Here is a 14,641-nt window from a genome sequence, read left to right as displayed (position 1 = left end):
CCTGTCTGGTCTTGCACAGAGGTGCACGTACTTTAGCAATAACCAGGAGCAGCAGCTGCAGAGGGAGCCACAGTTTCACTAAATTCCTCACTTCTTCCAGGTAAGGGGCATCACTAAATGTATACATGGATCACCAACAAGCCTACCTAAATGGAAAGGATATTACTCCATCAATGTGCATATAGTATGCAACCACCAACTGAAAACAATTCATGTCAATGCACACACACATCCTGGGGTGTACACTTGATGCTTTCATTCTGAGGCAATCAAACATGACACAGCTAATAGAAGGAAACGGAAAGATAGTTGTCTGGGTCCTTGCAGATATGGGTTACGTCTGATCGGCTGATGTCAAATGAAAGAATGCACAACCACAAACCAGAACCCTCATTGTGCAGACATATGGGGTACCAAATCTCTCTCTAATGTTTTAGATGTTTGGATCTGTCAGAATGGGGTGTGTGTAGGTGGTGGGTTGGGGTATTTTTGCTAAATGTCCCTGTGTAAGTCACCAAAGTTGTAACAATAATGCTGCACAATATTGCAATGCAGGGAGGGCTCACCATGGACTTCAATGAAGGGTAACAGCAAGGCATGCCAGACCATGATACTTTTCAGAAACAAACAAATCTGTTGCAAACCTGATTGCTAAGTGCATCATCTACTAGGTTGCATTCTCTGAAAATCTCTAGAGGGTAGAATGATCAGAATTAGCAAAAGATAGATGTAGATTTCTGTGGATCCTTTCCACCCAGGGTCTATCTCTAAGTTACAATTGATGAAGACTCTATGGTACAAGTTGTAAAATCTACAAGTAAGAAAACACAAGAGTCCGAGGGTTCTAAAAGGGGTGGCTGCAGAGATAGTGAATGCATTGGTTATGATCTTCCAGCATTCCCAAGATTCCAGAACGGTCCCCGTGGATTGGAAGGTAGCAAATGTAACCGCTATTCAAGAAAGGAGGGAGAGAGAAAACAGGGAACTATAGGCCAGTTAGCCTGACATCAGTAGTAGGGAAAATGCTAGAATCTATTATTAAGGACGTAGTAGCGGGGCACTTAGAAAATCATAATATGATTAGGCAGAGTCAACATGGTTTAATGAAAGGGAAATCGTGTTTGACAAATTTATTAGAGTTTATTGAGGGTGTAACTAGCAGGGTAGATAAAGGGGAACCAGTGGATGTAGTACATTTGGATTTTCAAAAGGCATTCGATAAGGTGCCACATAAAAGGTTGTTACACAAGATTAGGGCTCATAGGATTGGGGGTAATATATTAGCATGGATTAAGGATTGGTTAATGGACAGAAAACAAAGAGTAGGAATAAACGGGTAATTTTCGGGTTGGCAGGCTGTAACTAGTGGGATACCACAAGGATCGGTGCTTGGGCCTCAGCTATTTACAATCTATATTAATGACTTAGATGAAGGGACCGAGTGTAATGTATCCAAGTTTGCTGATGATACAAAGCTAGGTGGGAAAGTAAGCTGTGAGGAGGACACAAAGAGTCTGCTAAAGAAAATAGACAGGTTAGTGAGTGGGTGAGAAGGTGGCAGATGGAGAATAATGTGGGAAAATGTGAAATTATTCACTTTGGAAGGAAGAATAGAAAAGCAGAAGATTTTTTAAAAGGTGAGAGACTAAGAAATGTTGGTATTCAGAGGCATTTGGGTGTCCTTGTACACAAATCACAGAAAGTTTACATGCAGGAACAGCAAGTAATTAGGAAGGCAAATGATATGTTAGCCTTTATTGCAAGAGGGTTGGAGTATAAGAGTGAGGAGGTCTTGCTGCAATTATATAGGGCTCTGGTGAGACCACACCTGGAGTACTGTGTACAGTTTTGGTCTCCTTACCTAAGGAAGGATATACTTCCTTTAGAGGCAGTGCAGTGAAGGTGCACTAGATTGATTCCTGGGATGAGAGGGCTGTCCTATGAGGAGAGATTGAGTAGAATGGGCCTATATTATCTGGAGTTTAGAAGAATGAGAGGTGATCGCATTGAAATATATAAAATTCTTAGAGGGCTTGACAGGGTAAATACTGAGATGCTGTTTCCCCTGACTGGAGAGTCTAGAACTAGGAATCATAGTCTCAAGATAAGGGTTGGCCATTTAGAACTGAGATGAGGAAAAATTTCTTCACTCAGGGTGGTGAATCTTTGGAATTCTGTACCCCAGAGGGCTGTGGAAGCTCAGTTGTTGAGTATATTTAAGACTGAGAGCGATAGATTTTTGGACACTAATAAAGGATTCAAAGGCTACGGGGATTGGGCGGGAAAGTGGAGTTGAGTTAGAAGATCAGCCATGATCTTATTGAATGTCAGAGCAGGCTCGAGGGGCCGTATGCCCTACTCCTGCTCCTATTTCATATGTTCTTATAGTAAATATTCTCATCATTCAGTAAATACCAGGAAGTGATGATGGACACTGGCCCATCTTTGATTCACACTTTGAAAAATCCCTTGAATCTGGCCCACAAACTGAATGAAGCCTCCAGCATTTATCAACTCAACAGATGATGAAACAGAGTATGAAGAAAAGAGAAAAATAAAAAGATATGCAGATTGTTCAAGCATTCAATCTGAAACTATGGTCAATGCCAAAAGCACAATGGTCACTATCCAACAATTCAGGCACACAGTCATCAGAAGCTCATCACACATCAAGATCGCTGAAGGTGGAGAGACCAGCCATGGAAGTGATGGGATTACAGCTCCTGCATCTTTCTCCAGCGATTATGCTGGCCCAACACCTTTTCCAATCTTGTTTATATAGAATGGTGTCTAGCATTGCCAGGGAATCAGCTTCGGGCTGATTTAAAAGACAGAGTAAGAAGATTCAGGTAACAGTTGCTTGACCATTTCCACACCAACTTTTCTTTTTTTTTCTGCTGCCATTTAGGATTACATGAGTTTTGTGCTAATTGCTGTGTTGCTTCTTTTTTCTCCACTGCCGCTTTAGTGCAGCCAATGGGAATATTCATAGACGTGAGCTTTTTGAAAGAGGAAGTGGAAGACCAATGGATGGATGTTGGGCAGATCAGGATGTACCCTCGGGCCAGGAATGTGGGGATGGCACATTATCGCTCTTTTAAATAAAAATAAAGGTGTAAGTTTCGATGGAACCACTTTCCTAATGAGAATTGATCAGTGGGAAGCCAGCACTAGGCCCCCATTGGTACATCTGTTTTATGCAGGCATACTTTACCTTGGTTCCAATAAAAACAAAAGGCAGGATTTCTGGGGGGGAGGGGGAGGCATCCTGCCAGTCCCGCCTCTTTGAATGATGTCATGAAGAGGGGGAATGGGCATAAGAAACACCTGTGTCTTTTCCACTGGAATTTAACAAGGTTTTTAAAAAAAACTAGGTCCTACTCCAAATTCTGTCCCCTTTTCCAACTTGCATCGTTCATTCCGCCCTCCCAAATGCAGGAATTTCGGGGCCACTATTCTAATGCTGAAAGTTCAGTTAGTCAAGGCAAAAACAGCAGTCTCAACAATATGATAACATAGCTTTAAATGGTGGAGTTCTTTAATAAGCAGTTGCAGGCCTTCAAAGGCCTGTTATAAATGGCTGCTCGGTGAATTAAGAATTGCATTGTGAAACTGATAATGAAACAACCCATGCCAGTCCAGAGCAGGACCTTGGCTGACAAGTGCCAGATAATCATTGAGAGCAAGAGCAAGTCCAAACAGCTCAGCTCTGGCCTTCCAGGGCACCACTATCACCGAGTCCCTCATTGTCAACATCTTGGGGATCACCACTGACCAGAAGCCTAACTGAAGGAGCCATAACATCAATGTCATGGCCCAAAAGGAGGGCAGAGTCTGGTTGTCTGCTACAAGTTTCTCACTTCCTGACCCCTTTAAACTTCTTCACCATCTACAGGACTAAAGTCAGGAGTGAGATGGAAAATCGACCACACACTTGGATGGGTGGTGGCATAGAAACACTTAGAAAGCGCAATATCGTCCAGGACAAGCAAGTGCCCCTGCCACTGAACTCAACCTCCACCCCCACCAACAAGATCGTGAGAACACCATCATTTGGGTTTCCCTACAACTCACACCAGGCGTACTTAAAAATGAGGTGCCAACCTGGTGAAGCTACAACACAGGACTAGATGCATGCTAAACAGCGGAAGCAACATGCTGTAAACGGAGTTAAGCGATTCCACAACCAACGGATCAGATCAAAGCTCTGCAGTCCTGCCACATCCAATCGTGAATGGTGGTGGACAATTAAACAACTAACAGGAGGAGGAGGCCCCGTGAACATCCCCATCCTCAATGCTGGCAGAGTCCAGCACGTGAGTGCAAAAGACAAGGCTGAAGCGTTTGCAACCATCTTGATAGAGAATTATTAGCTGTCACTGGGACTGATAGAGATGTGTAATAATAAAGCTAAGGAATTATTGCTAGACTAGATGTTAGGCTATTGCGCAATATGGCGGCAGTGGGAGAAACTACTGCCAGCAGTCAAGCTGTGTATGTGCAGAACCCTCTTACTTCGGCAAAAGTCTGCCCTTTGTCCAATCAGGACGCAACAGCGAATGACTCAGCTGTTGTAAAACCCAGGGGACCAATCATAGCATGAAAACTCTGCATCAGGGGACCAATCGCAGCATGAAAACTCTGCATCAGGGGACCAATCGCAGCATGAAAACTCAGATCACCTGATGTCAGTAAGCCATGGTGTGTGTACTGTATAGAGAATACTGTATTCAGAAATGCTGAAACTTTTGTTAGTTCGTTGATGACTGCCACCATGACTGACGTACTGTAATAAAGTTCACCTGAAGTTACCACCGGACTCAGAACCTTTTTTATGAGGTCTTACAATCTTCAGCCAGAAGTGCCGAGTGGATGATCCATCTCGGCCTCCTCCCGATATCCCCACCATCACAGAAGCCAGTCTTCAGCCAATTCGATTCACTCCACGTGATATCAAGAAACAGCTGAGTGCACTGGATACAGCAAAGGCTATGGGCCCCGACAACATCCCGGCTGTAGTGCTGAAGTCTTGTGCTCCAGAACTAACCGCGCCTCGAGCCAAGCTGTTCCAGTGCAGCTACAACACTGGCATTTACCCGACATTGTGGAAAATTGCCCAGGTATGTCCTGTCCACAAAAAGCAGGACAAATCCAATCCGGCCAATTACCGCCCCATCAGTCTACTCTCAATCATCAGTAAAGTGATGGAAGGTGTCATCGACAGTGCTATCAAGGGGCACTTACTCACCAATAACCTGCTTACCGATGCTTAGTTTGGGTTCCGCCAGGACCACTCGGCTCCAGACCTCATTACAGCCTTGGTCCAAACATGGACAAAAGAGCTGAATTCCAGAGGTGAGGTGTGAGTGACCGCCCTTGACATCAAGGCAGCATTTGACTGAGTGTGGCACCAAGGAGCCCGAGTAAAATTGAAGTCAATGGGAATCAGGGGGAAACCTCTCCAGTGGCTGGAGTCATACCGAGCACAAAGGAAGATGGTAGTGGTTGTTGGAGGCCAATCATCTCAGCCCCAGGACATTTATGCAGGAGTTCCTCAGGGCAGTGTCCTAGGCCCAACCATCTTCAGTTGCTTCATCAATGAGCTTCCCTCCATCATAAGGTCAGAAATGGGGATGTTCGCTGATGACTGCACAGTGTTCAGTTCCATTCGCAACCCCTCAGATAATGAAGCAGTCCGTGCCTGCATGCAGCAAGACCTGGATAACATCCAGGCTTGGGCTGATAAGTGGCAAGTAACATTTGCGCCAGACAAGTGTCAGGCAATGACCATCTCCAACAAGAGAGAGTCTAACCACCTCCCCTTGACATTTAACAGCATTACCATCGCCGAATCCCCCACCATCAACATCCTGGGGGTCACCATTGACCAGAAACTTAACTGGACTAGCCACATAAATACTGTGGCTCCAAGAGCAGGTCAGAGGCTGGGTATTCTGCGGCAAGTGACTCACCTCCTGACTCCCCAAAGCCTTTCCACCACCTACAAGGTGCAAGTCAGGAGTGTGATGGAATACTCTCCACTTGCCTGGACGAGTGCAGCTCCAACAACACTCGAAGCTCGACACCATCCAGGACAAAGCAGCCCGCTTGGAGAAGCAGCGGTGTTCCAGCAGGATAGTACTTCCACTTGCTCCTCCTTCACTGCCAAAACCCTGACCCAGTATCCTCGAAGGAGGTCATTTCAGATACAGGATTCCCGTCACCAAGAGAAAGCCCTCCAGTGCAACAGCGGCACCCAAAGAAGCAGTAAGGGAACCTTAAAGGAGCAGAAGTGGCCGACGACCAAGCATCTAAGGCCTAAACCCCGCCTCCCCCTCTGAAGTCACCTCCTCCTCCCGGGATCACCTCCTTTCCCCCCAGACCTGACCTGCTGGCCACCTCAGCTTGAGAGCTGCCTGATTTTCCGCCCTCCCACAACACCATGAGCTGTAGCGGGACACCCGTTGCCACCCGCAGCTCGTCGGCAGCATTTAAATGAGGCCCAAACCCGATCATGAGTCGGGCCTCCTTTTGCCGGCTTTGGGTGGCTGGTTTGCGCACATTTCAGCCAGAAGTTGAATTTCTCCCCCAAAGTGTCTTTGAATTTTAATTTTAATAAAGTGTGTGGAATCTATCTTAGAACAAGGTGAGTCACAGAAGTGCTGGTACCAGAGGAGAAGTGGAGATCTGTTGCTGCCATCAAGGACCTCCCGTACTTTGGGAAATGCAGACGTGACATCAGGCAGCCCACATCTTGAAAGAATAATAATAAAAAATCATGCTGCAGGTAAAAATGCTATTGTACTATTCAATTCTCTGTTGTGGACTCACTTTTGTTTTGCCTTGCCCTGTGAAATTTCTCACAAGCTTCTCTTCATTGCCCTTTAACAAGTCCTGAATGGACCTTTGCAAACCAACTTTTATAGCTGCATTTTTGCATGGGCAGCAAGACTGAGTTGCAGTACATACAAAGGAAGTCTGTTAGTGCTATTCGGTGCTATTGCTCCAATGTTTATTAACAGCTACTTCCTCTGTTAAACTTCACACACAAAAGAAATACATGGTGCTAAAGATCCGGGGCCCAAAAGTCTGCAGCAACCTTTTACATTGCAGTAACCTCAGCGGGCAGAACATTCACCCGCCCGTGAAGTGCACCTCTGACTCCCGCTGAGCTCAGCTTATGAACATACGAATTAAGAGCAGGAGTAGGCCATTCAACCTCTCAAGCCTGCTCTGCCATTTGATAAGATCATGGCTGATCTGATTGTGACCTCAACCCTACTTTCCCGTCTACCTACTATAACCTTTGACTCCCTTGTTAATCAGGAATCTATCTAACTCAACCTTAAAAATATTCAATGACCCTGCCTCCCCCGCTCTCTGGGGAAGGGAGTTCCACAGACTCACGACCCTCTGAGAGAAAAATTTCTCCTCATCTCAGTCTTAAATGGGAGACCCCTTATTTTTAAACTGTGTCCCCCAGTTCTAGTCTCTCCCACAAGGGGAAACATCCCCTCACCATTTACCCCTTCTAGCCCCCTCAGGATCTGATATGTTTCAATAAGATCACCTCTCATTCTTCTAAACTCCAGTGTATACAGGCCCAACTTGTCCAACCTTTCCTCATAAAATAAGCCCCTCATCCCAGGAATCAGCCGAGTGAACCTTCTCTGAACCGCCTCTAAAGCAATTATGTCCTTTCTTAAATAAGGAGACCAAAACTGCACACAGTATTCTAGATGTGGTCTCACCAATGCCCTGTACAACTGTCGCAAAACATCTCTACTTTCATATTCCATTCCCCTTGCAATAAATGACAACATTCCATTTGCCTTCCTAATCACTTGCTGTACCTGCATACTAACTTTTTGTGATTCATGTACTAGGACACCCAGATCCCTCTGTACCTCAGAGTTCTGCAATCTCTCTCCATTTAAATAATATCCTGCTTTTCTATTCCTCCTGCCAAAGTGGACAAGTTCACATTTTCCCACATTATACTATCTGCCAAATTTTTGCCCACTCACTTAACCTATCTATATCCCTTTGCAGACTCCTTGGGCCCGATATTAGCACCCACTATCAGGTGTGTTCCTGGCGGGGGGGGGCTCCGAAAATCGGGGAATCCCGGAGCGGGTCGGGAGCGCGCAGCCCCCGCATGTGGGACTCCCGCAGGCAATTAAAGCCGGCGGGGTGCCACTTGAGAGTATCTATCTTGCTATTTCAGGACATTAACAGACCTGATTAAGGGAATATGTCAGGACGGGTGGGATTTTAGAAACAACTGGGACTGTTTCCCGTACTGGGGGAAACACTCCCAGTTGAAATGGACGTGTTGCAGCTATTAGTCTGTGGCAGCTGCTTAGGTCCATTTGACAGGTGGGGTGGGGGGAGACCCTCACTCATTGCAGGAGGCCACTCTGTCACTTTGGACAAAGTTTGGCCTCCACCACCCTCCTCCTGACAACAAAATTCACCAACTTGCACACTTACCCCGGGGTCCAGACACATGTGCCTACCTTGCGGACCCCCTCAGATGTACATCAGTCGTCTGCACAAAAGAGCCCTGCAAATACACCTGCACCCACTCTGCAGTGACACAATGGGTGGCATCAGGTGTGGGTCTTCATTGTGATCCTCAGGAAAGGGCATTATTGCACAAACCAGACAAGATTCGCAAAGACGTGGCAGTAGTGGTGACAATATAATATATGATGTGAGTTGGTCAGAAATTAAATATAAGTAAAAACCATGACAAACCCTCAAACACCCTTGTGCATCCCCTTCATGCTCACGACACGTTTGCCTTACGCTGCCTACTGCACATATGTGATGCATGCCCTGTGGCTGCAGCACAGGTAGGGGCAGGTTGAGTGAGGCTGACCGTGAAAGAGATGCATGAGAGGGTGAGTATGAGATAGAGCCATGAGATTGTATGAGGATTGGGTTGAGTGGTAGTGGCGGGATGAGTACTGGCGAGGTGAGTAAGTGCAGGTAAGATGAGGATGAGGTTTGAGTGGGTGTGAGGAGTGATGTGATAGAGTAGTGTTGAAGGAGATGTGGGGTGGGGGCGGTGATGTGGCAGACGGAGTGTAGGGGAATGAGTAAGTGTACTCACTTTGGCTGACCTACTTAGGTCATTGCAGCGCCTCCTGCACTGTATGCAGGTGGGCGATATGTTGGTGGTGCAGGTGACCTCCTCTGCCACCTCGAGCCAGGCCTTCTTGGTGGCAGAGGCAGGCCGCTTCCTCCCGCCCGCTGTGGGGAAGATCTCTGTCCCCCCCCTCCTCCTCACCCCATCCAATGATACCTGGAGTGAGCCATCATTAACCTGGGAGCAGCCTTCCCCCTGGGCTGCTCCATGCTGTATTTTTTCCTATTTCTTGCAGCATCAGTCAGTGGAGGACTGCCCCTTTAAATAGAGCTCCTCCAGCTGACAGACCTTCCTGCGTATGCGCAGTCCGCCTGACTCGCTGCTCAGCAGTGGGGAACCCGGGAGACCAGGTAAGTGGATCCAATTAGGCTGCGATCGCGCGCGGGGCAGACTGATTTCACCGGGTGCGTTACCCACTCGCCCAGTCGCCCCCCCTGCCGCGAAAACGCAGCCCTGGTAATATCGAGCCCCTTATGTCCTCTTCACAACTTACTTTCCTACCTACCTTTGTGTCGACAGCAAATTTAGCAACCATACATTCGGTCCCTTCATCCAAGTCATTGATATAGATTGAAAATAGTTGTGGCCCCAGCACTGATCCCTGTGGCATTCCACTCGTTACATCTTGCCAACCTGAAAATGACCCATTTATGCCTACTCCATGTTTCCTGTTAGTTAACCAGTCCTTTATCCATACTAATATGTTACCCCCTACACCATGAGCTCTTATTTTGTGTAGTAGCCTTTTATGTGGCCCCTTGTCAAAAGCCTTCAGGAGATCCAAGTACACCACATCCACAGGATCCCCTTTATCCACGTTGCTTGTTACTTCCTCAAAGAACTCTAATAAATTAGTCAAACACGATTTCCCTTTCACAAAGCCGTGTTGACTCTGTCTAATTGCATTGAGATTTTCTAAGTGCCCTGCTATAACCTCCTTAATAATAGATTCTAGCATTTTCCCTATGACAGATGTTAAGCTAACTGGCCTGTAGTTTCCTGCTTTCTGTCTCCCTCCTTTCTTGAATAGAGGAGTTACATTTGCTATTTTCCAATCTGATGGGACCCTTCTAGAATCTAGGGAATTTTGGAAAATTAATACCAATGCATCTACTATCTCTGCAGCCACTTCTTTTACGACCCTAGGATGAAGTCCGTCAGGACCTGGGGACTTGTCGGCTTTTAGTTCTAATAACTTTTTCAGAACCCTTTCCCTGGTGATTGTAAATGTTTTAAGTTCCTCCCTCCGTTTCATCTCTTGATTCACAATTATTTCTGGCATGTTATTTGTATCCTCTACAGTGAAGATGGACGCAAAATATCTGTTCAATTCATCCGCCACTTACTTATTCTCCATTATTAATTCCCCAGACTCTCTCTCTAGAGGACCAACGCTCACTTTACTTACTCTTTTCCTTTTTAAATACCTGTAGAAGCTTTTACTATCTTTTTATATTTCTAGCCAGCTTTCTCTCGTACTCTAATTTCTTCCTCCTTATTATTCTTTGTCATTCTTTGCTGTTTTTTATATTCTGTCCAATCTTCTGACCTGCCACTAATCTTTGTGGAATTGTATGCTTTTTCTTTCAATTTGATATTATCTTTAACTTCCTTAGTTGGCCACGGATGGGACGTCCTTCCCCTAGAGTCTTTCTTTCTCACTGGAATGTATTTTTGCTGAGTGTTATGAAATATCTCATTAAATGTCTGCCACTGCATCTCTACTGACCTATCCCTTAACCTAATTTCCCAGTTCACTTTAGCTCTGTCTTCATGACCTCATAATTGCCCTTATTTAAGTTTAAAACACTAGTCTTAGACTCACTCTTCTCTCCCTCAAACTGAATGCGAAATTCAATCATATTGTGATCACCACTACCTAGGGGCTCCTTTACAATGAGGTAATTAATTAACCATTACCAGATCTAGAATAGCCTGCTCTCTGGTTGGATCTAGAATGTGCTGCTCTCAGAAACTGTCCCGAAAGCACTCTTTGAACTCATCTTCCAGGCTACCTTTGCCAATCAGATTCTTCCAATCTATATGTAGATTAAAATCACCATGATTATTGCTGTTCTTTTCTCACAAGCCCCCATTATTTCTTCCTGTCTACCCTGTCCTACAGTGTGGTTACTGTTAAGGGGCCTATAAACTACTCCCACAAATGACTTCTTGCCTTTACTATTTCTTATCTCTACCCAAACTGATTCTACATCTTGGTCTTTAGAACTAAGGCCATTTCTCTCTATTACACCCATGTCATCCTTAATTAACAGAGCTACCCCTCCACCTTTTTCTAGTTTCCTGTCCTTCTGAAGTGACAAGTACCCTTGAATATTCAGGTTCCATCTGCAGCCATGTCTCTGTAATGGCTATCAGATCGTACAGATTTATTTGTATTTGAGCTGTCAATTCATCCATATTGAATAATGGGCTACAAGAGCAATTCTCAGTTAACATGGGAGTAAATCTGAGGTAGAGAAGGGGAGGAAACTTGTTGATGCAGGTTTAAAGGCCTGCAGCAACTTAAAGTGGCAGCTCCTTCCTGGAGGGACAGCAGGTAACTGGTAGTTTCTCCTCCAGCTTTTGACAGAATGTACAATTGCAACGATTTCTTACCGAAGGATTTCTATGTTTTCAGAAGACTTCATAGTGTCAACCTCAGGCACTGGAGGATCCCAAGGAAAGTATCAGGCAAATGGTGGCAGAACAAGGAGGAGGGCACAGAATTCTACTGGCATCGACTCTTGATGAGATTGGTCAAAGGGGACATTGCCTGGTGAGCTCGCTGGGGAGCACACCACTGAAGGCAGTTACCACAGCCACTGAAGAGAGGTGGCAGTGGCACTGAATGCCACCTCACTCACTTCCAGAGCAGCAGACCAGTGCCAGAGCAAGTTCAATGACCTAACGAGGGCAGGCACCATAAGCGAACAGTGACCTTCCCCTTTTCACTTCGGCACCATGGGAACCCTCCACTGATCATCTTCACTTCTTAAATATCATCATTCACAGTGCATCGTGGTGCAATGGATCTCTAACTCCTCTGGAATCTGTTTTTGGATCTCCCTTCACCATCTGATGTTACAGAGTCCTTCTAGCACTTGTCCTTCCTGTCACATCACCTGTTTACTGCCTGGGTATATCCTTCAGACACATGCCTTCACCTAATGCTGTCAGTATTATCTCAGGAGAAACTTTCACACAATGCTCAGGAGAGGCAGGGACAGCCCAGATTTAAGGGAAGTCACTGCGTTTGAGGAGGAGGCAAGTCTCATTAACAGTTATTGATGGTGAGGTCAATAGACCAGTGCCAGATGGAGGTGAATGGGTGCAAAGCAGCATTTGCACCTGCTGCAGCATTTGAAAGAACAAAGCTACCATAGGAACCGACCACTGCCTCTATTCTGTCACTCGCTCTGTGTACCGATATTTACCTCACTTCCTCTTCTTCCGCAGGTCCAGCATATCCAAGGGTTGGGGGTGGGGGGGGGGGTGGGGGGAAGATGGGATGATGATATGAAAAGAAATAAATATTTGTCGTGGAATATGAGGATGATGACAATGATCACGACGATCTTGCCCCATGTACTCCTGGCACTCCTGGTTCCTCTGTCAATCTCATCCCTTCTCTGTCCCATGCACCTGCTCAGAGACTATCACCTGAGGGGTGGAATCTAGGTGGTGGGGATGAGGATATTGTGGTGTTTGAGCCATAAAGTATAAGGAAGCCATAGGAGTGGGATGTGAAAGTTATTCCTGAGCAGAAATGGTTTCCCTTGGTTGAAGAGGCATATATCATCCACGTTTATCCAAGTTTGCAGATGAGACCAAATTAGGTGACACAATAAGTTAAGTAGATGGAAGCAGGAAGTTGCAAAGGGACAAAGACATTAAGGGAGTGGGCAAATCTGTGGCAGATGGAGTTCAATATAGGAAAGTGTGAGGTCATTCATTTTGGATTCAAGAATGACAAATCGGAATATTTTCTAAATGGCAAGAGACTAGAAACTGTGGAGGAGCCAAGAGATTTGGGCATCCATGTACAAAAATCACTAAAACCTCGTGCAATCAAAAAGGCTAATATCTTTATCTTAAGGGGGTTGGAATATAAAGAGGAGGAAATTATGCTTTAGTTGTACAGCGCCTTGGTCAGACCCTATCTGGAGTACTGCGTTCAGTATTGGGCGTTGCACTTCAGGAAGGATATATTGGCCGAGGATGGGTGTTTCAAATGATAATGGGATTCAATGGGATAGATACAGAGAAACTATTTCCTCTGGTGGGGGAATCCAGAACATGGGGGCACAATCTTAAATTTAGAGCCAGGCTGTTCAGGAGTGAAATCAGGAAGCACTTTTTCACACAAAGCGCTGTGGGAATCTGGAACTCTCTCCCCTAAAAGGCTGTGGATGCTGGGGATCAATTGGAATTTCCAAGACTGAGGTCGATAGATTTTTGTTAGGTAACGGTATCGAGGGATATGGAGCAAAGGTAGAAAAATGGAATTGAGATACAGAACAGCCATGATTTGATTGAATGGTGGGACAGGTTCAAGGGGCTGAACGGCCTCCTCCTGTTCCTATGTCATGGGCCCTGCTATGAGAAAAGGATGTTTTATGAACATCATACCTATGTACAGTCTCTGAGAACCCTTTCCCAGGATGTGCGGCAGGTGACTGGGGTCACTGTGGAGTCCACTGCCCTCACATGCGGCAACATCAGGAAGTATTTTCTTGTTGCAGACATCAACGGAACATATGGCTATTTCATTGGAGTCTATGATCATCACAGCATCGTCCTCATCAGAAGCAAAGATTGTAGCCCTGGGAGCTCCAGTGAAGACACTCGACAGAGCTCTTCATTCTGATGCTTGGGGCTGGCTTGAAGGCAACACTCTGTCAGGGCTTTTAGGATCTGGTGCAAATCATTAGATTTGCCGTTCCACTAAATTGAACCTGGACCCAGTACTAATGGCAAAGCTGGTGTGGACCAATATGAGGACGCTGTATACAGGATAACAACACTTGCCAGACCTCTTAGCTCCTCAAAGGCCTGCTGAAAGAGTGAATAGGAGCTAAGGGGAAGGATGCCCAGGCAATTGATCAAGAGATGCACCCCACAGTGGGTCCTTCCCAGGACTCATCAGACAAAGGCCACCTCAGTCCCAAGAGCCTATTGTACCAATCCAACAGCCAAACACTTCTCATGGAACTAGCCCTCAGGCACAGGACTAGTATAGGTATTAGAAAGGCACGCCTAGGCCCCCAAGGGAAACACAGTGATTTGAACTAGGCTTCATTACTTTTATTGCTATTGGCAACTCATCTGGGCTCTGCTCATTGCGCAGAAGATAGCATAGTTCACCCAGAGTTTCCTTATTGAATCAAAGTTGGTGAAAGCACATCTTATCACTCACTCCATCCTAAGATCTCTAGTACCTATAGACTAATTATAGGGATAAGGTTAATACTGAGTTGATCACAT

General features: G+C 45.8%; 1 long non-coding RNA gene across 1 annotated transcript; it reads left to right on the top strand.

The window, feature by feature from the left end:
• Positions 1–2,250: 2,250 nt before the first annotated feature.
• LOC137335507 (uncharacterized) lies at positions 2,251–4,794 on the top strand. The gene is made up of 3 exons (XR_010966443.1): positions 2,251–2,849; positions 2,969–3,115; positions 3,896–4,794. It is a non-coding gene; the product is annotated as an uncharacterized lncRNA (long non-coding RNA).
• Positions 4,795–14,641: the final 9,847 nt, after the last annotated feature.

The sequence above is a fragment of the Heptranchias perlo genome, chromosome 19, assembly GCF_035084215.1.
Source record: "Heptranchias perlo isolate sHepPer1 chromosome 19, sHepPer1.hap1, whole genome shotgun sequence".
Lineage (NCBI taxonomy): Eukaryota > Metazoa > Chordata > Chondrichthyes > Hexanchiformes > Hexanchidae > Heptranchias > Heptranchias perlo.
Note: the sequence above shows the minus strand (reverse complement) of the source record. Positions and strands in the feature narration are given on the sequence as shown.